Source organism: Rhinolophus sinicus, chromosome 13, assembly GCF_057876585.1.
Source record: "Rhinolophus sinicus isolate RSI-liver-muscle chromosome 13, RSI-T2T, whole genome shotgun sequence".
NCBI classification, from domain to species: domain Eukaryota; kingdom Metazoa; phylum Chordata; class Mammalia; order Chiroptera; family Rhinolophidae; genus Rhinolophus; species Rhinolophus sinicus.
Window position 1 is genome coordinate 63,520,479 of NC_142513.1, and position 24,878 is coordinate 63,545,356.

The following is a 24,878-nucleotide window of genomic DNA, read 5'->3' on the forward strand; positions in this document are numbered from 1 at the left end:
GTGGGGTGCAAACCAAAGGTTTATTTTGCTTGTAAAAGAGGCAGCCCAGGAGGGCCAGACCAAAAGTAACCCAGGTCTGAGAGCTGAAAGGTTGGGTATGGAAAGACCACAGGGAGGCCAAACGAGTTCCGGGCTCGTGCTGCCTGCACTGCTCAGCCATTAGACCTACTAGGAGCTGGGTCATAGAATAAGCGTTTATGATCAGAGCTCCGGTGGTCTGAGAAGGCAGCTGGTTAGCACCTCCAAAAACTGCCCTAACGTTCTCAGACCAGCCTGGCATATTTAAGGGTAAATCTGTGTGTTCCTCCAGAGGCCACCTGATGGTCTGTATGGAGCCTTCCTTCTGGCGATGTTGTTCTCCAATGTGGTCACTAACCAGGAGCAGTGATGACAGTAACCTGGAAGGAATGCTAGGCCATAAAGACTGTGATCAGTCAGTACAGGGACACAAGTTTCAGGGTAATTATCTAAAGCAGGGAACCAGGACAGGGGACATCCTAAGCTCAGGAATTGGGACAGGACATTCCAAGCCCTAACCGCAGGGGGGTAGGTTGACGAATTGTTAAGCTCTAGGGCAGGGAGAGGCGAGGCCTCTTTTGTGGGGGTCCCAACCGGGCCCTGTTTAAATTCCCCCGTCTTATGTTCATTTTATTTCTATAAAATCAGTAAGGTTAGATTAGAGAGGAAACAAATAACTATATTATAAAGACAATTTTTAAATCCAGGGATACGGGTGACAAGGTCTCTGGCTACTTCCTGCTGAGAGGGCGTAGTCCTTGCCTCTGGCTAACAGAGAGTTCTTTGCTGTTCAGTTCTAGCGGGGAGGGGACTACAGAGGAAAGGTCCTCTGGTTATTAAGTGGCTACTGGCCTGGCTTGTCATCCTCAGGAGGGATGATGGCCATGCCTGGCAGATGGCCACCTGGAGATGAAAACTGCTGTGTTTCAGACGACACAAACTTGTCTGTTTGAAGAGGAGCTTAAGGTCTTCAGCCGGCTCACAGGACAGGAGTGACAGTCTTCCTTCTGGGGGCGTCCTGTGGAGACTGAAATGAAACAGGTTTGATTCAAGGGAAGTGGACCCAGCCACTGACTCCCTGAAGCTCAACAACAGCTGTGGGGCTTGGGAAAACTGCAAAGGGTCCCTTTCATTTCTGAGCTAGCTGATCTGTTAGAGACTCCTCCCCTTCCAGGCTTTCAGTAGTATTTGGCCTCCTGGCTTTCTGGGGCTACAATATGTAGAGGGGTTGGCCTGGGGGAGGTACTGGTCCCCCATATTTCCTAAGCGTCTGCTGAACCTCTCCCAAGTGAACACAGGACATAACAGAATTGAGGTCACAACCTAAAGCAATGGCAGCAATTACAGCCAGGGCCTAGAGGTCTTCTCAGAAAACTTTTCCAGAGCCCCTCTTTTTTTTTTTTTTTAAATTTTATTGGGGAAGGGGAACAGGACTTTATTGGGGAACAGGACTTTATTGGGGAACAGGACTTTATTGGGGAACAGGACTTTATTGGGGAACAGTGTGAACTTCCAGGACTTTTTTCCAAGTCAAGTTGTTGTCCTTTCAATCTTAGTTGTGGAGGGTGTTGTTCAACTTCAAGTTGTTGTCCTTTCAATCTTAGTTGAGGAGGGTGCAGCTCAGCTCCAGGTCCAGTTGCCATTGCTAGTTGCAGGGGGCGCAGCCCACCATCCCTTGCGGGAGTCGAGGAATCGAACCGGCAACCTTGTGGTTGAGAGGATGCACTCCAACCAACTGAGCCATCCGGGAGCTCAGCGGCAGCTCAGCTCAAGGTGCCGTGTTCAATCTTAGTTGCAGGGGGTGCTGCCCACCATCCATTGAGGGACTTGAGGAATTGAACTGGCAACCTTGTGATTGAGAGCCTTCTGGCCCATGTGGTAATCGAACCGGTAGCGCTTGGAGTAGGAGCACGGAGCTCTAACCGCCTGAGCCACCGGGCCGGCCCTCCAGACCCCTTTTTAAGCCTGATTTGTTCATTTTATATTTTCTCTCAGGTATAGACCATTGGTAAGGAACAGGTTGAGTAAAATGAGCCCAAGTCTAGGGGCTGTTTTTATCTTTATAACCAAGCAGATTTTAGAGGAAGAAATGGGTCTAGAGTGAGCAGTCAAGACAGAGTAAATGGCTCCCATATCAACCAGGGAATTAACAGGCTTACCTGTCACGGCAAGGGTCACCCGCAGGTCCTCCTCTGTGATGAGCATGAGCTCTATCTTCTGAGGAGCCACTGGGCACTTGAGGCCCCTCAGTCAATTACAGCCATTCGTAAGGAAGGAGTTGTTCCCTGCCCCTTCAGAACAGGGGACGATCCCTCCTCCAGTGCCCTTCAGTTTGCACAGTGGGCATGGCTGCTTTGCAGGATTCTAGCACGCCTTACCCCAGTGGCCTGGGCTTCCACGTCCAAAGCAGGCTCCTTTCCCTTTCTGGGGCTGCCAGGGTGGCCCTGAGGTGGCCCTGGCCTTGGCCTGTCTATTAACTGCAGCCAAAAATGTGGCCTGCCTCTGGCCTCATCTACAGTGTCAGTGTTCCTTTCTTTCCTCCTTTTCCCTGTCGTTGTTGTTAAAGACATATAAACAAATCCCCTGTCCTTCTTTTAGGATCCGAGCCTCTATCAGGAATGTAACAGTGGACCAGAACCATTGTATTACCTCGCCAGGTTAGGAAAACAAGCTTCCTTATATTGGTCTGGATCTGACACCGAGGAGAACACGTGAACTGCAGCAGTCCTGAAATACAGAAGTTTGCATAACTATTAGAAAAACTCGGTTCTTAGATTTATTTTTCCTGAGTAACTTAAGATCTAATTAAGACAGTAATACAAAGAAAATTATTTTCATGACACATATAATTTTTGCTTTTCAGACAAAAAACTTGAATATCATTAGCAGACCAGTAGTCTAACAAACTTTGTTCCATTTAGCAGAGAGAGAAAATTTACCTAATTTTGTGCCAGCTTACTTTTGATACTTAAATTTATTTAAGTCACATTTAGTTTAACCATATATAAAATGTCTTCAAGATTTTCCTCACAAACCTTCTATGAGTTTCCCAATCCCTCTTGGTTTGTCTCCTCTCACTCATTCAGAAATAATGATCCTTAGGACAAACTCCTTTCTTTTCCTTCAAAAAGCTGTTTTTATACCCTATGCGTTTCTTGAAGACATACATCATTTCCTTATATAGTAATGAAGAGCTATAACATTCAGAGCCTTAATTTTTACTGACAACTAAAAGCAAGTATCCAATATTTCCATTAGCAAATCCATAAACACATTTTGCAACCTTTAGAACTATAGGTTTTTGTTAGCAATATATCTACCAATTTTTAAAAATTATATTTTAAAGAAAATTAAAAACCACATTTACTGACAGCGTTAGTTTTCAGATTTCCTGTGACAAGAAACCAAAAAGTAGGTGAACTCAGATTCATCCAATAATTAATATTGCAGCATTTTGTTATTTAGAAATACCTAGATATTCAATAGTTTTTATCATTTAACACAACTTAGTAAAATTCATATTTTTTTTTCAGGTCTTTTTTTTTGTTTTTTATTTGGGAATATTGGGGAACAGTGTTTTTTTCCTGGACCCACCAGCTACAAGTCAAGTAATTGTCAATCCAGTTGTGGAGGACACAGCTCACTGGCCCACGGGGGAATCACACCAGCGACCGACCTTGTTGCTATGAGCACTGCGCTCTAACCACTGAGCCAGCCGGTCGCCCAGAACTGAAATCTTAAGTTACCAACAGATGCTGAGAAACCTCCTCCAAGCATCCACACTATATTATTACTGAAAAGTTTTATCTGTTAACATATTATAAGTTCTTAACTCCAGAAGTTTTCAAAGGTAAGTATTACCCAAACTATTTTTTGACAAATTTTGTGACTGAGATAACATGAATTTATTTTTGTAAACCTAGGCAAAAGATACCATATTTAATGTAAATAACATTAAACAAAACATATTTAACTAAAAGTTAAACTAGCCTTAGTATCAAATATTTTCTTAAATCACCTGATCATGAAAAGTACTTGAGTTAGTTTTTATTATTTAAATTTATAAGTGCTTAATCCTTTTTTAAGCCAATCAATTATAAACTGGCAATACATCCGGAGGCAATAACATTATATATGAAATATACAAACACACGTATCACAGATCTTAGACACATAAACAGAATTATTAACAGTTGCACAGGGTCCTAAGATCTTACAGTTACCCCCAAAATGTCAAAGAGGCTGGAACAAGGAGTGGGAGGTCTGGCTTGGGAATTTGCCGCTTGGTTTTAAAAGTGTCTTTTTTTTCCTTCAGTTACCTCAGCCTCAGCATTCCTGTTCATGAGTGGATTAGGAGATGGGTGGAGTCCCCTTTTTGCTGAACTATCAGTTTAGTTCCATTCTTTTCAGAGTCTATCATAAAGGCATACATAAGAAATTTCACCCTATTTCTCAGACCTCTAACAGAACAATTCCAGTTGCAAAATAGTATAATAATTTAATGAACTATCGAGCAACCAGCATTCTCCAGAATCTAATGTATACATTGGCCAAACAGCACTGTAATAGAACATTAATGTCTTTTTGGTCAACGGCTTATAGCTGTACTTTTGCCAGTGTCCTAATATTGTACCCAATGGGCTCCCAGCTGGGATTGAAACCTTACATCCCATGTTTGAGCTTGAACAAATACAGCTACACTTGATATACACTCACACACACACACACACACACACACACACACACACACACACACAGATCCAAGTATTTCCTGAATCAGTCAGACAAAAACCAGAAAAACTAACTTTGGATCTGAATACCAAAACCAAAACCTGGCCAAGCACCAAATTGGGATGCGACGTCATCTTAATGCATATACATGGTCTGTTGACCATCAGACAATCGGCCAGTGAGCGAATACCAAAAACCAAGTGTGGCCCTAAGGCCACCCAATGCCCAAAGACTGAAACCAAGCATGGTGGCTTTCACAGTGCCGACCACAGGCGTGCTTCCAAGACCAGAGGAAGCCTGCAACCGGAGCCCCTTACTGGTGGGGGTATTACGCCTTGCTGGATGTTGCAACCTCACCTATTGACACCAATGGGTCAGTATGACCCCCAGACGGCCTTCAAAGAGGAGCCCCAGATGTTGAGTGCAAAGTCCTCTGGCTGCGCATGCCACAGCCACCCCGATTTCCAAACCAGAAATTAGAGGCAGGAAACAGAGCCAACGCTTATTCTACCCCAACTGTGCAGAAAAGGCGTCCCCTGGCACAAACCCCACCTCCACGAGCAAAATATCTCGGCAGAGGTCGGTCCTGCACCAAGGAATCTGCCCAGTCCCAGGCAGCCCCCGAGACTTACCGGAGGAGCCCCGAGGCTGTCCCATGTGTGTCTCCAGAAACTGAAACCAGAGGCAAACGAGTCCGGGGCTCGTGCTGCCTGCATCGCTCAGCCAATAGACCGACACAGGAGTTGTTGGGTCACAGAATAAGCATTTATTATCAGAGCACCAGTGGCCTGAGAAGGCAGCAGGTTAACACCACCAAAAACTGCCTTAACATTCTCAGACCAGCCTGTCGTATTTATGGGGAAATCTGGGCATTCCTCCAGAAGCTGTGATGGTTCCAGAGGTCTGCATGGAGGCTTCCCTTTGGCGATGTGGCTCTCCAACGTGTTCACCAACCCAGGAGCAGTGACTGGAAAGAATGCTAGGCCTTAAAGATTGTAATCGGCAAGCACAAAGGGCACTGTGACTAGTAAGCAAGCGTAAGTTTCAGGGTAATTATCTAAAGCATGTAATGGGGACAGAGGGATCTCCTAAGCTCAGGAACGGGACATTCCAAGCCCAAACCTCCGGGAGTGGGTTGGTCATCTGTTAAGCTCTAGGACAGGGAGAGGTGAGGCCTCTTTAGTGGGTGTCCCAATCTGGGCATGTTTCAGAGAGACTACAGAGAGTCCTGCAGGGTCCAGACTGCAGCCCCCTGGGACAGCTGGGGAAGCAGGGGGCCTAAAGGCATACAAGGAAGACCTGGGAAAACAGTGCAGAGTCAGCCAAGGACACCCCAAGAGATCCCAAATCCATAGGCCACACACTCAGTCGGCAACTGTGGGCTGGCAGCAGCTCAGCACCCCACACCCTGCACCGTGCTTCTATTTCTGTCCCTGTCTGACCTTCTCCTTTGGTCTCTGTCAGCATCTCTTTGACTAGGTTAAAGACAGTCATGAAACATCTGCTCTGTCACACCCCCCTGCAGTGACACTATGAAGCCCCTAAGGAACCTTATCTCATCCCTAGCTCCGGATGCCTTATTTACCATTTCTATCTGCCCACCTTTCCTGTACCTGGGGTCTCTGACTCTCTCCTGTGTGTGGTGGTCCCCTATGTATGTATTAAATCTGCTTATTTTCTCTTGCCAATCTGTCTCATGTCTATGTGATTATCAGAGCAGCCAAAAGGAACTTGATGGTAGAGGAAAGTTTCTTTCTCCTTCACATAAGCAAGTAATCAGATAGTTAACAAAAGGTGAGATTTGGGAGTAGATCTATATCACTGCATCATAAAATAAGATTCAACAATTACTTTATAAACTAACTTATTATTAGTGATACAGGTTAGCTAGCATCCCTAGGTAGACAGGGAGGTCCCTGGTGGAATAAACAAAAGACAGCCATAATCCTAAAACTCCAGGTTTTGAAATCACTCCTTCGCTCCAGGACGTAATATAACAAGGCCTTTAGATTAATCATAAAATTCTTTTTGGCCTGACAAACGGAACAGATCTGATACATAAGAGTGGATTAGTTTCCTAATTCCTTTAGGATGGGCAAGCAGCACAAACATGGTAGAGAAATTAGATTAGAAGGCATTAGAAGGTGCCAGTTCCCTTCTTCAAACAGCTCCCCTTCCCCAAACAGGCAAGGGAAGATATAAAAGTAAGGGCTTTTGCCTCCGTCACGGGGCCACCCCCATTCGGGACCCCCTCCTGCTCGGGAGCTCTGACTCTTTGCTTGCAATAAACTATCCTCTTTTTAAAACTCTCTACCTCTCCTGGGTCCGTGTTTCCATTCGTGGGTCTCCCGAGACACGATCCCGGCCTACACCCAGAAACTGCCGGCAGATCCAACATCATCTACATTAATTGGGGAATCACAGGAAAATATTCCTCCATCATTAGGACTGAGTGATTAGATAAATGAAATACAGAAGAATTTACCAATTTAACTTCTAGATGTGAAACTTTCATAAAGTTTCAAAGGTGGGAAAGAAGAGGACTAAAACTTGCCTTTGGGACCATTGATTTAAAGCTGGTTGTTAAGAAACAAGACTCAGAAAGAACCTCTGACCCACCCCACCCCCATTTCTTGCCTAAGAGATTCAGATGGAAAAACCTGGTTTAGGAAGGGAAACTTGGCGTAAACTCCTTAGCATAAGGCGGGAAGACGCCCAGTGGATACTGCTGACCACCCTTCCCCCGTATCCCATTATTTTCTGAGTTGCAACAATTTACCTTCCATGAGTGTGCCACTCTTCCTAAATTACCTGCAAAGCACCCAATCTTCACGAGTATGTGAATTCCTCATGCACATATATTAAAATTTGATGTATGTCATTAATTTCATTTTGTTCATTTGATGATTAGCTAGGCTAGAAGAAGTTAGCTAGGCAGAGAGAACAGTGCCTCAGGGAGAGAGGGGAGGAAAGGAATGAAGATGTGAGGCAAAACAAGGAAAAGAGAGGAGATGAGATTATTCCTAAGAAATGGTGCAGCTACAGCTAATTGTAATGGGTTAAAACACTATTAGCATTCCTGGCAGGGGAGGCAGGCTGTGGTGGGATCCCAGGGTTTGGCCTGTTTACTGGGGCTGAAGGGGCCTTGGGGACTCCACTCCAGGTGCAGCATCTGCAGGGGGAGCTGAACACCAGGCTCCTGGGGCAGCTTTGCTAGAACAGGCTCCCCCCTGCACAGCTGTGGTAGCTGGACCTGTCCTGTGGGTTGGGGTACAGTCCCTCAGCTTTTCCCTGGCATAAGGGGTCTCATCCAAGGCTGGGGCCACTCTCAGGTCCAGAGTGCTGGCCTGGTGTGGGAACTTCAGTCTTGTGGGGGCCTAAAGGCATATATGGAAGACCTGGGAAAACAGTGCAGAGGCAGCCAAGGACACCCCGAGAGATCCCAAACCCACAGGTCACACACACAAGCGACCTTGGGCTGGTAGCAGCTCAGCACCCCACACCCAACATTCTTTGTCTATTTCTGCCCCTGTCAGACCTCCTTTAGTGTCTGTCAACATCTGTCTGTCTGACTAGCTTCAAGATATTTATGAAACATTTCCTCTTGTCACCCCTCTGCAGTGACACTTTCAAGCCCCCAAGGGACCTTACTTCATTCCTAGCTTGGCATGTCTTAGCTACATAGGTTCCCTTTCTAATTCCCTACCAATCCTGTGTGTGGGGTCTCTGACTCTCTCCTGTGTGCGGGGTTCCCACGTGTATGAATTAAAGCGGCTTATTTTCTCTTGGCTAATCTGTCTCATGTCTGTTTGATTATTAGAGCAGCCAGAAGAAACCTTGAGGGTAGAAGACAGTTTGTTCCTTTCCTCCACCTAAGCAAGTCACCTAAGCAGGGTAGTTAATAAAAGGTGAAATTTGGGATTGTATCAACATCACTGCCTCATGAAATAAGATCCAACAATTTAACTAAACTAACTTATTCTCCAGATTGAATGATTAGATCAATGAAATATGGAACAATCTACCAATTTAACTTCTGGCTGTGAAACTTGTATTAAAGTTACAAAGGTGGGAATTTAGAGGATGAAAAGTTTTGTCTTTGTGCACATTGACTTTAAGCTCCTTGTTAGGGAACAAAAGACTCTGAAACAGCCTTTGACCCTCCCTCTTTCCTGCCTAAGAGATTCAGATGGAAAGACCTGGTTTAGGGAGGGACCCTTGGCATAAACTCCTTAGCATAAGGCGGGAAGACGCCCAGTGGAGCCTGCTGACCACCCTTCCCCCATTGCCATTATTTTCTGGGTTGCCTAACAACAATTTACCTCCTGAGAGTGTGCCACTCTCCCTGAATTACCTGCCAAGCACCCAATCTGACCTCGCTGCCTTTGGAATTTTTAGACGTATGTGAATTCCCCATGCGCATATATTAAAATTCTATTTTACGTTAATCTGATTGTATTAATTTTATGATTAGCTCAGCTAGAAAAACTTACCATAGGGAGAGAGCACAGGGCCACGGGAGATGGGGGAAGAAAGGAAGGAAGATGTGAGAGGAAACAAAGAAAACAGAAATGCAATGCAATCATTCGTAAGAGAAAGTGCAGCTACAGCTAATTGTGATGGATTATAACACTATCAGAATTCCAGGCAGGGAAAAATTCCTATGAAATGCTACAGCTACAGCTAATTGTAATTGGCTATAACAGTATTAGCATTACAGGCGGGAAAATTCTCCACCCCTTTCACAGTTCCTATAAGGGAATCCCTCCTCCGGGTGGGAAGGAGGCATCAACAAAGACAGGCCCTGGGAACGCCCTCGAAACGCCCACAGATCACCTGTGACTCCACCCTTGAATATTTCCCGCCCTCATTCAGATATAATCCTAACTTTTCTTTGTTCCGATGCAGTCACTCTCCTCGTGGTCTTGTGCACTCCTGCATATTGGGAATATATTTTGTGTCTTTTATTAAATCCTTGGCCTGCTTTCCTTTGCTCACGATGCATTGTTCCTACGTCCTGGAATGCCTTCCTGTGGTGATAGATACAAGGACCTGATCTCCTCTAACACACAAGATGAGAGCAAAAGAGTTTTTTTTAAGCCCCACAGTATTGGGGAGCCTGCGAGGAGAATTACTGGCTGGATTACAGCGCCTGGAAACTTCTGCAGCTGGGAGCTCAAGGACATCTCATCTGCAGGCAGAGGTAAGCGGTGTTTTTGTTCACCCTGTCATTTCCCCTGGTCTATTTCTGTGGGGTTGGGGAGAATTTAGAAGTGCTGCGTGTCCGTTTTCTCTTTTCTACATGGAGATTGGCAAGAAAAAATGTTTGTGAAGCTGGCTTCTCGGGAGTAGCGACTCAGGTTTTCTTTATTGATCCTTTCCTCTCAGAAGTGGTCATTTTTTTCTGTGTCTGTGTCTTGTGCCGTTTGTAATCGAAAGAAAATACCAAGGGGAGAGGGGTGGTGGTAGATGAGGGTAAAGGGGATCAAATATATGGTGATGGAAGGAGAACTGACTCTGGGTGGTGAACACACAATGTGATTTATAGATGATGTAATACAGAATTGTACACCTGAAACCTATGTAACTGTACTGAAAATTGTCACTCCTATAAACTCTAATTAAAAAAAAAAAAAGAAAGAAAATACCACAGGGACAGAAAGCCTTTGGCTTCCTTGGTTAAGTTAGTAAAAGGGCTTTTTGGTTTTAGGAGCTATTAAAATCCTATCATCAATGGTCATACCACAGTTGCTTTGAATTGGAAAAACTTCAAATTTTGAAACTGCGTTGGAGAATTTTCATGGCAAACAGCTGTTTTATTGGAACCTAAGAGGAAGACCACATGTTTAATACAAACGAATTCAAGGAGATTTAACTTTTGAATTAGTTCTTCAGCTTGTTGGGTCTTAAAAATGCTAATGTCAACATTAGGTTTAAAAAAAGCAGAAGGGAAAATCAAGAGATGTGCAAATTTTTAAAAACTGTATTTCGATCTAATATTACGAGAATTGGTATGTTGGAACAAGTTTTAAGGAATGTAATAACTGATCAGGAACTTGACCAAAATTGAGGCGGCTTTTTCAGTCTGATACAAATTAGAGTCTCAGCATCTCCCCCAGGTCCTCTGCCGAGCAGATCAGAAATGTAAACACAGCCCACAACTGTCTGAGGCCAGAGAGCCGAGCCGAGGAAAATAAATTGCAAAAGGGGCATTTTTAACAATACAAGCCTCCCTCTTCCAGCCTGACTCCCCTTTTCCTGCCTCCTTAAAGACTGTGAAGCACAAATAAACCCTGAGCACAATCCCCTTAGCAGTAGACAGGAAGAGTCCATGCAGGAGCCTCACCAAATGTACCTGCCACGTGTGTTCAGCTTTTCCTGAATTACCTGTAAATCTCCCATTTTTACATCTGAAATCTAAGAGTCCACTCCCACCCTTGTCTAAATGTCATATTTACCTGATTTCTCCTCGCTGTATTTGGAAATTTCACGGTGATGTGAATTCTAGGTGCGCATGTATCATAATTCCTGGTCTCTGTCTGTGGGGTTGGGTAGAAGTTAGAAGGGGTGCGAGGCTTTTGTCTCTTTTCTGAATTTAGATCATCAGAAAAAAATACTTGTGCAGCTAACTTCTTGCACCTAGAGACTCTATATTCTTTCCTCCCAGAGGTGTTCGTTTTTTCTTATATCTGTGTCTTGCATGTCGTTTGTCCTAAGAAGTCACTACCACGGGGACGGAACACAGGCACAGGCTCCCGTAAGCCTGTCGTTGGAGCCGGCCCCACAGGCTGGGGAGTTAAGCGGTTCTGTCCAGACCGGCGTCCCCACCATCGGCCAGGTGCACTTACTCCGTTGCACCTGGTGTCCAGTGAGATAAGCTGGGGTTCCCAGTGCGCCTCTGCCTGGCTGTGCCAGCTCCCAGGGGAGTGTGTCCTGAGGGGCCTCTGCCCATAAGGGGCATCTGTCTCCCCAGCCTTCCTCACCCGTTAGAGCTGGACAGATCCCAGTCTAGTAGCACCTCCCGGAAACCACGATTTAGTGGGATTGGGGCTGGAGGTGCCTCCCATTTTGTGGGAGACCGGAGACACCCTGTCCACACCTCCATTCTGACCTCCTGGGTGACGAAGGTCTGTACTTTCTCTGACTGTCTTTGGGGGTGACCCTTTGGCTCTGGGAGGGCTGCTTCCTCTGCACTCTGTGTGGAGGGGCCTCTGGCTTCCTGGCCGGAGCTGTAAGGAGGCTGGTTGGTTGTCTCACTATTTAGTCCTCACTGTCCTTGTACAGACAATGGATCCTGGAATGGTAAAAACTTCTACACTGAAATTGTGTTACAGAGCTCTTGTGACAACCAGCTGTTTTCTTGGTGAACCATCTTGTGCGTTCTCTAAAGTTATTACTAATTCTGTTAATTTGTGATCCCTGTGTGAAACCAGTTTGTGTGTGGTAAGATGTTTTGTATCTGTGGATGGTGTTACTAGTGTAATATTTGATCGGTTTGAAGAAATTAAATGCTTACATAAATTAAGAAATAAAATACAAACTGACCCAAATGCTTTTCAGGATCAGATGACGTGGTGAAATATTTTATATTAAAGCTGGTTTTAGTTTGTATTTATCACATAGTCGTATCTGTGCAAGTCAGTAACGTAAAATATATATATTTTAACTGGGTTTCTAAAAATAAGTTTGTTATCTGTGTTACAAAATGTGTCAAGAAAATAGCTTCGGTAATAAGTGATTTTGACATCGCTAATTTTTAACTAGTATGTAAGATAGATACAATGAAAATAAAAGATATTTATGTAAACTTTTCAGCGATAATTATATTCTACATAAGCATTGAAAGGGTGTTCTACGTGTATTTGGTAATTTGAAACTTAACAGTTTTGTTATCTAAATTAATGATGGATATGTATTTAATGTGTAGACTACTTCCAAATAGGAGAAAATAATGAAACACTGATTACTGAAGACAGATTTATCAACTTTTTGGTATTTATTGTAGAGGAACTAAATACATTGGTATATTAGTAAACATGCCATCTGGTACATTAAAAGTCTTTGTGTGTGCTATGGGGATATACGTTTCTAGAAATTATTAATATGTTCATAATTATATTAATCTAAAGAATCCTGGAGTAGCTGCACAATTATTTACTTAGGTTTCACTGATGATTAAGATGGACATTGGATTGTTTAGGCCTCTGCTGTTGTGAACAGCGCTGCCGTGGATTCATGTATCAGTGTTTGTTTGAACACCTGTTTTCAATTTTGGGGGGTCTACTTCTAGAAGTGGACTTGTTGCACCACAGGGGAATTTTTTTATGGGTTAGAAATTCCCAACTGTAGTGCACTCAGGCCACCATTTAACATTTTCAGAAGGAATATTTAAGTGTTCTAATTTCTCCACATTGTTGCTGCCATTTGTTTCATTTTTCTCAATTATAGCCATTCTGTTTCACGTGGAGGGGTTTCACATTGTGGTTTTAATTTGTATTTCCATCATGGCTAATGATCTGTAACATTTTAGTGCCTGTTGACCGTTTGTGTGTCTACTATGGAGAAGGAGGTATTCGGGTCATTTAAAAATCAAATTCCTATTTCCCCAAGTTGCTCACACACTGAAGTGCCGCAAACTTAGAAGAGCATGAACCGGCACAGGAGCCCCTGTGACATTGGGAAGGTGACTCCTCAGCATCTTCACCATTCCCTTTTCTACCAATCATGTGTTGAAAAGACTTATTTAGTCATTCAGACATTAAGTAATGTGGGTAAACCTATAGACACAATTCTGCTAAGTGTTCTGCAATAAAAGCTTATGTTTGTAGACCTCTCCCCATTTCCCAAAGCCCTTTCTGTATGCACTACTCTATTTGATTTTTGATTACGGATTCAATCTCCTTATTTGTTACAGGTCTATTCAGATTTTCTATTTGTTTGTGATTTAGTCTTGGTAGGTGTTGTGTTCCTTGAAATTTAACCAAGACCGTTACTACATTTTTAAGAAATTTCACATACATCAAGATTATTTCCCACTGCATAAATATTCGGTGTACACGTGATTGTAAATGGTTGCGTATATGCCATCTCACGTATATGTCGTCTTTATAGACTTCCTCCCGTTAAATCTAGGTTGACTTCAACTATTTCTCTGCAATGAATATTCTAACACTGTCCACACATTTAATATCAGTTCCTCAGAGTATACTCCTAGCTGTAGCGTTTCTGCATAACTGGGTCTGTAAGCATTTTTTCCTGCTCTGACCACGTTTTTCTGAGATGATGCCAGGAAGGAGATTAGACTCAAAGTTTAAGTTACCAGTTGAGCAATAAGAATAATGTATGCAGACAATTTTCTCAGTATCTTTCTATTCCAATTCCACTATCCAGTAAACTATCTGCTCAATAGATGGAAAAATATGAGTATAAATATTAGTCTTGTCTAATAGCAATAAGCCTCAAGTACAACTTTATTTAAAGAAGTTTTACCATTATTTTTAATATGTTCACTCATGTGAGTTCTAAGTGTCATCATCATAACTCTTAATGAAACCCATTCCAGAGGCCTAATGCTGGAGTTCCCTCTCTCAGAACTCCTGCAGTCTCGCATGAAGAAGTGACGATTAGAAAAGGAGCCACTCTGGGCTAAGTAACTAAAAATGTTTTTTCCCCCCCGTGACTGACAAGAGAGTAGGCTGGTGATCAGAGGAGGGGTTGGACTTTGGGCCCAACCAGGCCCCCCCACACCAGGAGCTTGTTCTCTCTCACATATAACACACATGAGTTCCCATGAGTTCCAATGACACTCCTGGCTATTCTGGTTGTCAGAAGGCCTGGATTCTAGTCCTTCTCTCCCTGAGTATGGGATTTAATTCACAGAGACTAAGGTCTCAAGAGCCATGTGGCACAACCCTGCTGCTGTTCTGTGGTCATCAGTGTTTGGTGGTGGCTTGTGTGTGTGCCAATCCTTGGTTGAGTTCATTCAGCCACTGCATGTGCAGACTCAGCACCAGCCCCTCTGGGCCCACTGGCACCCAAGATGCTTTTCTGGAAGCAAAATCTGACCCAGACCCAAGGCAGCCTCCTGCTGAAAGTTGCTGTGTTGCGGTTACAGGACTAGCACTGAGCCCCAAGTGTGAGAGGTCAGCATGTCTCAGAGTTGGCCTTACTTGGCACAAGTAATAGGTGTGGCTTTTGGAAATACTGGCATTTTGGAAACACCTCCCCTTACACTGTTAACATTCCTGGGCTGATCCACCGCCTTGTGAGCCCCTGGTTTCCCAGTTGCTTTGGTCACAGTAAAAGCAGCAGTCATTCTGGGCTTCAGGTCAGGCCTTTTCCTAATCCACCGAACCTTACTTCCACCATGAGTTGGGCTTTCTGGGTAATACAAAAACATGAGACACTTAGATAAATGTAATGAAACGAGGATGGTCTGTACAGTGAGAAGTATAAAATGTCTCCCTTATAACTCATAAGTTATGTAGTAAGACAAACCAAAAAAAAAAACAAAAAAAAAAACCCACAATAAAAATATGTTACCAGATGCTTCACTTAAAAGAATACATAGGACTGACTGTCCATGAAACCCATGTAAAGAGGCTCAGCATTCATTAGTCACTACGGAAATGCAAATGAAAAGATAAGGAGCTAGTACTTCACAGCCAGTAACAGAACTAAGATAAAAAGTGTAATAATTGCTGAGTACTGGAGCGAATAGAAACCTCATCCTTGGCTGCTGTGATTATGAAATAGTGCAGCATCTATGGAAAACAGTTTGGCATGTCTTTAAAATGCTAAACGTACAGTTATATGATTCATCAAGTCCATTTATCGAATTGAAACCCTACGTACATGTAAAGAACAGATGTCACGTATAATAATTCACAACACGTGACTGGATAAACAAATCGGGGTATAGCCATATAATGGAATTCTACTCAGCAATAAAATATAACAAACTAATGTCCACTCAACTGCTTGGTTAAATGTGAAAAGCATTCTAAGTAGAAGTCAGACACACAAGAGTACACACTCTGTGACTCCCGTATATGCCATTCTAAAACAGATGATGTCTAATGGCAACAGACAAGTCCCTGGTTGTCTGCGGCTGGGGGTGGGAGAGCAACGGACTGCAAACAGGACCACCATGGAACCACTGGGAGCGATCTGTCTGTTGATGGTGGTGGTTCCATGACTATTCATTTGCTAACACTTTAAATGGACCCAGTTTGCTCTCTGTAAATTGTACCCTCACTAAAGCTGATTTTAAGAAATACTCAGAAAAACAGGGATTTGTGGGAAACAAATCTTTAGCTCCAAGTGAATGCTCATAACAAGTTGTACTTACCATTGCTTATTTTAAAAACTACAGACACCTGACTATGAGGTACCCCGTCTGCTGAGCCCTTTACAGCGTTATTTCTATCTATAACCGTACGAGGAACATAATATTCTCCCCCCTCTAGTTAAGGGAACTAGAGTTTGGAATTTTTAAGTAATTTGCCCAAATTCACATAGCTAGTAATGGCGAAGCTTCAATTAAAAAATAACTGGCTAGTGTGTGTCTGGTCTCAATACTATAATGCCTGGCACATGGCATAGCATCTTATAAAATCAGCTATTCTAACTGAAAAAGTAAATATGCCCTACCATCGTTACTCTCTTGGGAGAATAATAATTCTCTCTGAAAAACCACTCAGAGCTCCCTCGAATACTGTCCCGTCTCCCTCTGTCATTGTGTTGATGATGTAATAACTTAAAATGCAATGGCTACTAAATTGAAATTAGAATTTGAAGGGAAGAAAGTAATTATGTTTCAAACATCATGTGGCACGTGAGTTACACGCACCATCTCATTTAAATTTCACGGTAAAGCTGTTCATATGTATTAACGTCCACTTCATAAGCTCAAAGTGACCTGTGCCAGGTTGCACAATAAGAAATAGAGGGGCCAGGGTTCACACCCAGATCACTTTGGCTCCATAATCCAGAGGCTGCACTATTTTATGAAACTCCTTGCTGCTTCCACATCTGGCTAAGGATCTTGGCAATTTACTAAGAGGAATGGGAAAGCCCTGACGAATTAAAAACCCCCAGCATCACAGTGTCCAAAGCTATAGGCACATGGGGGGTCAATGTATCTTAACATTCATCCCTTCATTAAGCATACACCGATGAAACCCATGGCACTGGCTTTCCTGTTACATGGCAGGAAATGAAAGAAATTGATTTAGTTAACTTTGTCCTTAGCCGAGTTCCAAACTAACTATGTTGCTAGTGTCTCAGCAGCTGTACAGGAATCAAGTAAAATCAAAGTAATGGTGTATAAAAACAGTATTGGTTGCAGTTGGCAAGTTACTCCAAGAATGAGATGAATTTAAGAGATGGATGGCAAGGGAATAGAGATTCCACAGATTTTGGGCTTCAAACAGTTTGAAAGACCAACCGCTTTTGGTTACGTCCATCAGCAATTACAGTTTAGATATGTTTAGTGACAAAGTTCACTCAATCACACAGTCCTATGGAAAAAGATTAGATTTAGTGTGTATCAACTTATAAATAAATGAATTCTATCCTGACTGTCTGTTAAGCATTGAATTGTGTCCTCCCAAAACTCATGCTTTGAAGTTATATCCCCCAGGACCAGAATGCGGCCTTTTTTGGAGAAAAGGTCTTTACAGAAGTCATGAAGTTAAAGTGAGGTCTTTAGATCACCAGTCCGATACCTCTGTTGTCCTTATTTTTTTTTAAAAAGGGGAAATGTGGACACAGACACACATAGAGTAAAGATGATGTGAAGACACAGATAGAAGACAGGTGTACAAGTGAAGGAGACAGGCCTATAACACATCCTTCGCTCACAGCCCTCAGAAGGAACCAATGCTACCAACACCCTGATTTTGGGCATATAGCCTCCAGAACTGTGACACAATACATTTGTTTTTTAAGCCCACACTCTGGTAGTTGTTACAGCAGGCCTAGGAAACTAAGGCACTGCTTTATTTAAAATTGCAGCTACACCACTGGCACTGCCAATCCCCTCTAGTTGGTTTTTTCTATTTTTTTCCATAGTACTTGTTACCTTTAAAAAAATCAATATTTACATTATTTATTATGTGTTCCCCTGCCTCGATGAATTTATCACAAGGAACATTAGTTACCGATGTATCTTCTGTGCCTAATAATCGTGGCAGGCTCATACCTGGCATTCGAGAAATATTTGTCAAGTGTTGAATGAATCAATGAAGACATCAACCTTCATCCAGTGAATCACAAATGGGGAGGTGTCGTACATTTATCAACAACCAATAAGTAAAGCCATACTCATCTTTTAGCAAAGAGGAAGGGGAGAGGGTAGTTATTGGAGAATGAAGACACCGTGCTTGGCACATGGAGATACATCCTAACAGACAAACCACAATATACATAAAGGGTGGTATATGTGGAAGTGGGTAATCAGAGTGTAACATGTGCATGCAAGACCAAAGGAATGAAAATAACCGAGACCACTTTGAAGAACAATAAAAAGTGTTTTGACCTACTACTTGTCACGGCTCACCGTAACGCTGTAAGAACGAGACAGTGATGTATTTGCCTAGCGTAATTCACCAGGAGTTGGCAAACAATAGATCATAGTCCACATCTTTCCTGCTGTCTACTATATTTCTCCCCCAATGTGTTGTTATGAAAAATTTCACACAGACAGAAAAGTTGAGAGAATTTTACAGTTATCACTGATAATCCCAAATTTAAGACATTTGTTGGATTTGCAGCGATTATTTGCATTATTTCCCTGGATTTGCAAAAGCTATAGTCGGTAAAAGTACTGCCACTCATTATGCATCAAGCAAATGGTACTAGAGTTGATTAATTAGTAGCTATGTTATTATTCTTCATGACCACATTCACAGTTTTAAGAAATGTGACATTTCACTTCAGAATGTCCTTAATGGAGTATTAAAAAATAATTTTATTTGATCTCAACTTTTGATTACCTGTCTTATATCTATGTAACAAATATTCCACAATTTGTATTTAAATTGTCTCCAGAAAGAGCACTTGTGTGATCATTAGATTTGGAAGCTCAACTTTGCATGAAACAAAATTCATGCAAAATAAATAACAGCATTTCTTGGCTATATAAAACAGCTTCAAATGAAAAATAGAATTTTGGAAAAGTTGTATCTGCCACTGTGAATGTCAGAGCTTCCAAGTACTTAAGACTGATGATAGTGATGAATATGATCTGATGTAAAATGAAATGTGTTAACATTCGTGAGATTTGCATAGGTCATCGAACCCATAGTTTTTTGAAATAACCGGTGCATGATGTTACAAAATCATGCACGAAACAACGATTTAAAGTGCAAGTTAGACCAATGGATTGTAATATAATACAGCAAAAAAAGTTTGCCTGTGTAAAAAAAATACAGACCCTCGCCCAAGACTGGAATGGGGAGGGCCTGTAGGGGGAGCTCTCACTGCTACACGGATGACAAAGCCCTACAGGAAGAGCCCCTTGGTTATCACAGCTCTCCAAACTCCTAGAAAAGAATCTCCCCTTTTCTGCTGGGGATTGGCAGCACGGCTCTGCATGGCTGCATGTCCTGGGTGTGAATTCTCCCTTTTCTCCCAAATAAACCTTTTTTTTTTTTTGGTTGTTGAAGGAATATCTAGTTGAATTTTTGTTTAAGGTCAACATCTGTATGATATGAGATTGTGCAACTAAATTATCCCTTGTTCAGTTTTTAGTGTCTAAGAGCAATATCCACAGTCACTGGATAAGCATATTAAACTACCTGTCCTTTTTCAATTACATACTTGGGCGTGTCCATATTTCCTTTAGTCATTTCCACAAGTACAAGATGTAGATTGAATGCAGAAGATACAATGAGACTCCAGCTAGTTTCTATTAAGCCTGGCATTTAAAAGATTGTCTCCCAGGGCAATGGAAATGTTGTAAATCTTGATGAGATGACTGTTAAAAAACTATCAAATTAATCAAAATTTTTGAGGTTAGAAAATTGCTCTCTTTTTAGGAGACTTAGTGAAGTATAATATCTATATTCCATAAAATTCATCATTTTAAAGTGTATCATTGTGTCATTTTCAGCATAATCGTTCCCCTTTAATTATGGATGATACATTTACAGACCCCCAATGGATGCCTGAAACCTCAGATAGTACCGAACCATACCTATATATTCACTTAAAGGAAGAACTTTATGGCTTTTCTTTGGTGTGTCAGAATTGCCAGCATCACTATTCTTGTACTTTGGAGCCATAATTAAGCAAAACGAGGGTCACTGGAACAAAAGCACTGCAGTACCGCTGCAGTCCACCTGATAACCCAGGTCACTAATATGCAGGGAAAATATATAGCGTGTGTACACTGGAGAAAGGCATGATTTACATCCTGGGTGAAAAAGTACGTAATGTCACTGGATGTCATCATGCTTCTCAGAACACTGTGCATTTTAAAACTTAAAATTTTTTTAGTGGAATTTTCCATGTAATAATTTTGGACCAAACTTGACCACGGAAAGTGAGAAAACACGGATCTAGGGACCCCGGTATTCACACAGTTGTGCAAATATCACCACTGTGAAATTCCAGAACATTATCATCACTCCAAAATGAAACCCTGTCGCCATTCACAGTGACTCCATTCCTTCCCCTATCCCCTAGCTACCATTATTCTACTTTGTATTTTTAGGAGTGTACTTAATCTGGACATCTATATAAATCCATATAAAGAGAAGCATTCTATCGGTGGCCTTTTCTATCTGGCCGTCATTTAGCGTTCTGTCAAGGTTGCTTTGCGTTGGTCTGAGCTGGTCTGTCACGATGCTATTGCCTATGGATGCCTGGGGTCCTTGTCACTTGTCGTGAGCCGCTGTAGATATTTCCCTGACCCGAACCAATGTGGCTGGACCCGCCCTTGTTATTATTATGATTTTAAGAATGACCTCAGCAACAACTATCAGGAAACTTTGAGGGGGGGAAAAAACAAGGTTTATAATTTACAGCCCGTGGAAGGTCTGACTGTCCCGGGCCACACGGTAAGGTCCTGGGTATAGAGGGAGTGCACGTGCAGACCTGCGTTTCTGCCTTTATAGGGGCAGATGTTGGGCGTACCTTGGGTTTCAGAGATTCACTCTTTATTGGGTCACTCTAGCAGGCAGAAATTTAGGTCAACTTGGGCTTTTTTAAAGGGGAAGTTTATGGGTGAGGCAGCCTGGCTCTCTCTGTGACTGTGTACCTGCGCAAGTATATTTTAGATGGATGGTTTAAAGTTGTTGCCTCAGCAACCAAAAGCTTAATGCCCAACAGTTACATGACAGTAAAACAAAACTGAACTAATTTTCAGGCACTTATACCACAAAAGTTCATCTCTGTAGTTAGGGTATTTATCAGTTTATTTTTTTATGGCTGACAATAGACTTGAACACACCCTTCCCCATAGAAAACACCAATGGGCAAAAACACACTCAAACAGATGTTAAACATTATTACTCGTGTAAATGAAAATTGAAATCACAATACGATACCCCTTTCACACACAGTAGAATGGCTATGGTTTTGAAATCACTGGAAAGTAATAATTCTAAACAACCATGTCAACACCACACCGAAATAGTGGAAAAGACATCCCAGTTTATTACACAGCACAAGCCCTACGCAGACCCAGTTCTCCAAAAGAGGTGAAGCTAACTGCTCTTGGCGTAAGAGTCACTGTGGGGAGACCGTATTAGCGCCTTGGGTAACGTGGATGATCTGGGCTTTGGGAGACAGCAAGATTTCTAATTCCAGTTTTCCATATTACTATTCCAAAAACCACCTATATTAACCAAAACAGGGTGGTATTGGCATAAAATCAAACACGGAGATCAGTGGAGCAGAATCCAGCCAAATTTGAAGCAGCAGAAACGACACTGGGAATATGGGACAGCTGTATGCAAAACAACAGCACTGAACGCTATTTTACGCCGCAAATAAAACCCAACAATTTTCATTACTATGTCTTTTCAGTGCTGGGCCCTCTAGTGGCCAACACTGGCCAACACACCTCCCGCGAACCGCAGAGTCGGCATAGTCTCCTTACCTTTGGCTCTCGTTCGTGCCTCCCGGGGAGACAGAGAGGTAAAGCAGGTACAGAAGGAAATCCCACGTCGTGTCCCAGCCGGAGAGCGTCCAGGATAGATACAGTGAAAAAACCAGTTCCCTCACAGAAGATACCACTGCAGGACACGAAAGGCATCATGGCGTCTGTCACGGCAGAGGCCTCTCTTCTGATTCTCTAGCGGCCCCAGCTCTGGTGTAACCCTCTGCTCTCATGAGATTCCCACGACCATGTTTATTGTGCAAACTGCTGTTCTCCCGTGACTCCAGTGGCCATGTTTCACGCGCGAACCTCTGCTCTTGCGCGATTTTGGCGGCCATATTTTTCACGCGTAAGTGCTGTTGGGAGATACCGGCGGCTGTGTTTGTGGCGAGATTTCGGCAGCCATATTTTAATGCGGAAGTGCTGTCGGGAAATCTCAGCAGCCATATTTATCGCGAGGTTTCGGCGCCATATTTTCCCGCGAAAGTGGTGTCAGGAAATCTCGGCGGCCATATTTATCGCGAGATTTCGGCGCCATATTTTCTCACGAAAGTACTGTCGGGAAATCTCGGCGGCCATATTTATCGCGAGATTTCGGCGCCATATTTTCCCACGAAAGTGCTGTCGGGAAATCTCGGTGGCCATATTTATCGCGAGATTTCGGCGCCATATTTCCCACGAAAGTGCTGTCGGGAAATCTCGGCGGCCATATTTATCGCGAGATTTCGGCGCCATATTTCCCACGAAAGTGCTGTCGGGAAATCTCGGCGGCCATATTTATCGCGAGATTTCGGCACCATATTTTCCCACGAAAGTACTGTCGGGAAATCTCGGCGGCCATATTTATCGCGAGATTTCGGCGCCATGTTTTCCCGCGAAAGTGCTGTCGGGAAATCTCGGCGGCCATATTTATCGCGAGATTTCGGCGCCATATTTTCCCGTGAAAGTGCTGTCGGGACATCTCGGCGGCCATATTTATCGCGAGAGTTCGGCGCCATATTTTACAAGCGAAAGTGCTCTCGGGAGATTTTGGTGGCCATATTTTTCACACGGAAGTGCTCTTGGGATATTTCAGAGGACAAGTTTCTAGCATGAAACTCTGCTGTCCCGAGATTCTGACAGCTATGTTTCTGTTGCCTAATTGCTCTCAGGAGACTCTGGCAGCCATGTTTCATTTACCCGTGCCCCTCACATGCAAAAAGAACACAGACGTAAGCTCTGAGAAAGAAGACATCTCCTTAAGTGTCAAGGCCGGCTAACGCCTCAAATTGTTAAAAAGGTAGCCCAGCAGCCATTTTCACACACGGTTTTTACACAAACCACACTTCAGGGAGAGTCTGGCAGGAAACCGCCTGCCTCCCACAGTGCACTGCACATGAACGATGTCTCTCAGGGGCAAAGCAGACAGGACCAGACAACGCCGGAGGTCATGGAGGAACGTAGAGCAGAAGTGTTTAGCCAGAGAGGGAACTCACCTCAGGGTCTCTTCTACTTAGGGCTCCGATGATCCATAATTGAGCTGTAACACTACTGAGCCGCTCCACAGCTATGCTATTCTCACAGCAATGCTGTATCACAATAGAGCTATTTGCACTGAATACAATTTCCATCTTCACCACAACCCCAATTTGGGGATTCCTTTTGACATTGAATCATGGTAAACGATCATAGTTTGACAGACACCTGCTGCCAATGCTAGATTCGGGACACACATCCTGTGTTCCCGAATCTGTACTGGGTACCTAACCATTTTTCCAACGCTGGACAACAGACCCCGGGACATCGATCGGATGTCGCAGAGTAGAACCGGACCCCAATTTGAGCCAGTCTCAAAGCCAGAACACAAGCTAGACACCACGGATGCTGGACACCAACCGCCAGAGCCTCACATGTGATGCCGGACCACGGATACTAGGTCACAGACGTCAAACCTTGGAGCCAGAGCTGTACATATCCCACACACATGGGCCCAGACTTGAAGCTGGACCCAACCAGTCTTGAACCCCGGATATCAGATGCAGAGCCCGACTAGGGACCGAACCCTGAAATCTGAGCACAGAAAGAATCTAGTGCTATAGAAAGTTTTCCATAACTTTGTAATAACTGCATAGTAATCTATTTGAAACAACCACATCAATACTATGCCAGAAAAGCAGAACACATCCAAGTCTGTCAGAGGGGATAAGACCTATGCAGACCCAACTCTCCCAAAGAGGTGAAGCTAATTAGAGGCACTGTTGGGAGACTGTATCAGTAGGCACTGTGCCTCGGGTGACGTGGGTGACCTGGGATACGGTAGACATAATCAGATTTTTATTTCCAGTGTTCCAGATCACTAGACCACGAAGTATAGTAGCAAAAACAGCGTGGCATTGGCATAAAACCAAAGACAGATCATAGAGCATAAAGGAGCCCATGACTGAACTCACATAAACGGCACTATTAACACTGGACAGCCACATGCAAAAAAATCAGCACTGAATACTTACTGATACCACAAAAAAAACCATGATTTTTCACACCAATTCCTTTCTATGCCTCGTTTTCAGATAACAGATAAGCTTTTCCCCACCTCTCAGCAGACTGTACACACAGGAAGATTCTCCTTACCTTTTTCTTCTTTTCCACAGTTCCTGAAGAGATACTGAAGTAAAGCAGGTACGAAAGCACGTTCCACCTCGTCTTCGAAGACGTAGTACCTGCAGGGTAGATACAGAGGTTTGCCAAGTTCCCTTCAAACAGGTTTGGATATTCTCTGAGCTAAGAGTTCAAACTGATGTCGGCTTTGTTAAACACAAAGAGAATTTTTTATTAGTTTCATGCATTTAGAGAATGGTACAAACTGCAGAATACTGAACCTAGAACATTATAATTCAGATGCCCCTTTTTCTACCTTTTGACTTAAAGCTGCAGATGATCCACCTTTTATCTTAAAAATGTGACTAAGATACATTATGAAAAACTTTTCACTTATTGAAGGGTTCATCGGTTATCCCAGTAAGGTCAAAGCCCCATTGAATTT

The 24,878-nt window shown here is 43.1% G+C and overlaps 1 long non-coding RNA gene across 1 annotated transcript; it reads right to left on the bottom strand.

The window, feature by feature from the left end:
• Nucleotides 1-6: 6 nt before the first annotated feature.
• LOC148756107 (uncharacterized) lies at nt 7-24,638 on the bottom strand. Its single transcript, XR_016018309.1, has 3 exons — nt 24,467-24,638; nt 2,668-2,745; nt 7-1,045 (listed from the first exon to the last, which is right to left on the bottom strand). It is a non-coding gene; the product is annotated as an uncharacterized LOC148756107 (long non-coding RNA).
• Nucleotides 24,639-24,878: the final 240 nt, after the last annotated feature.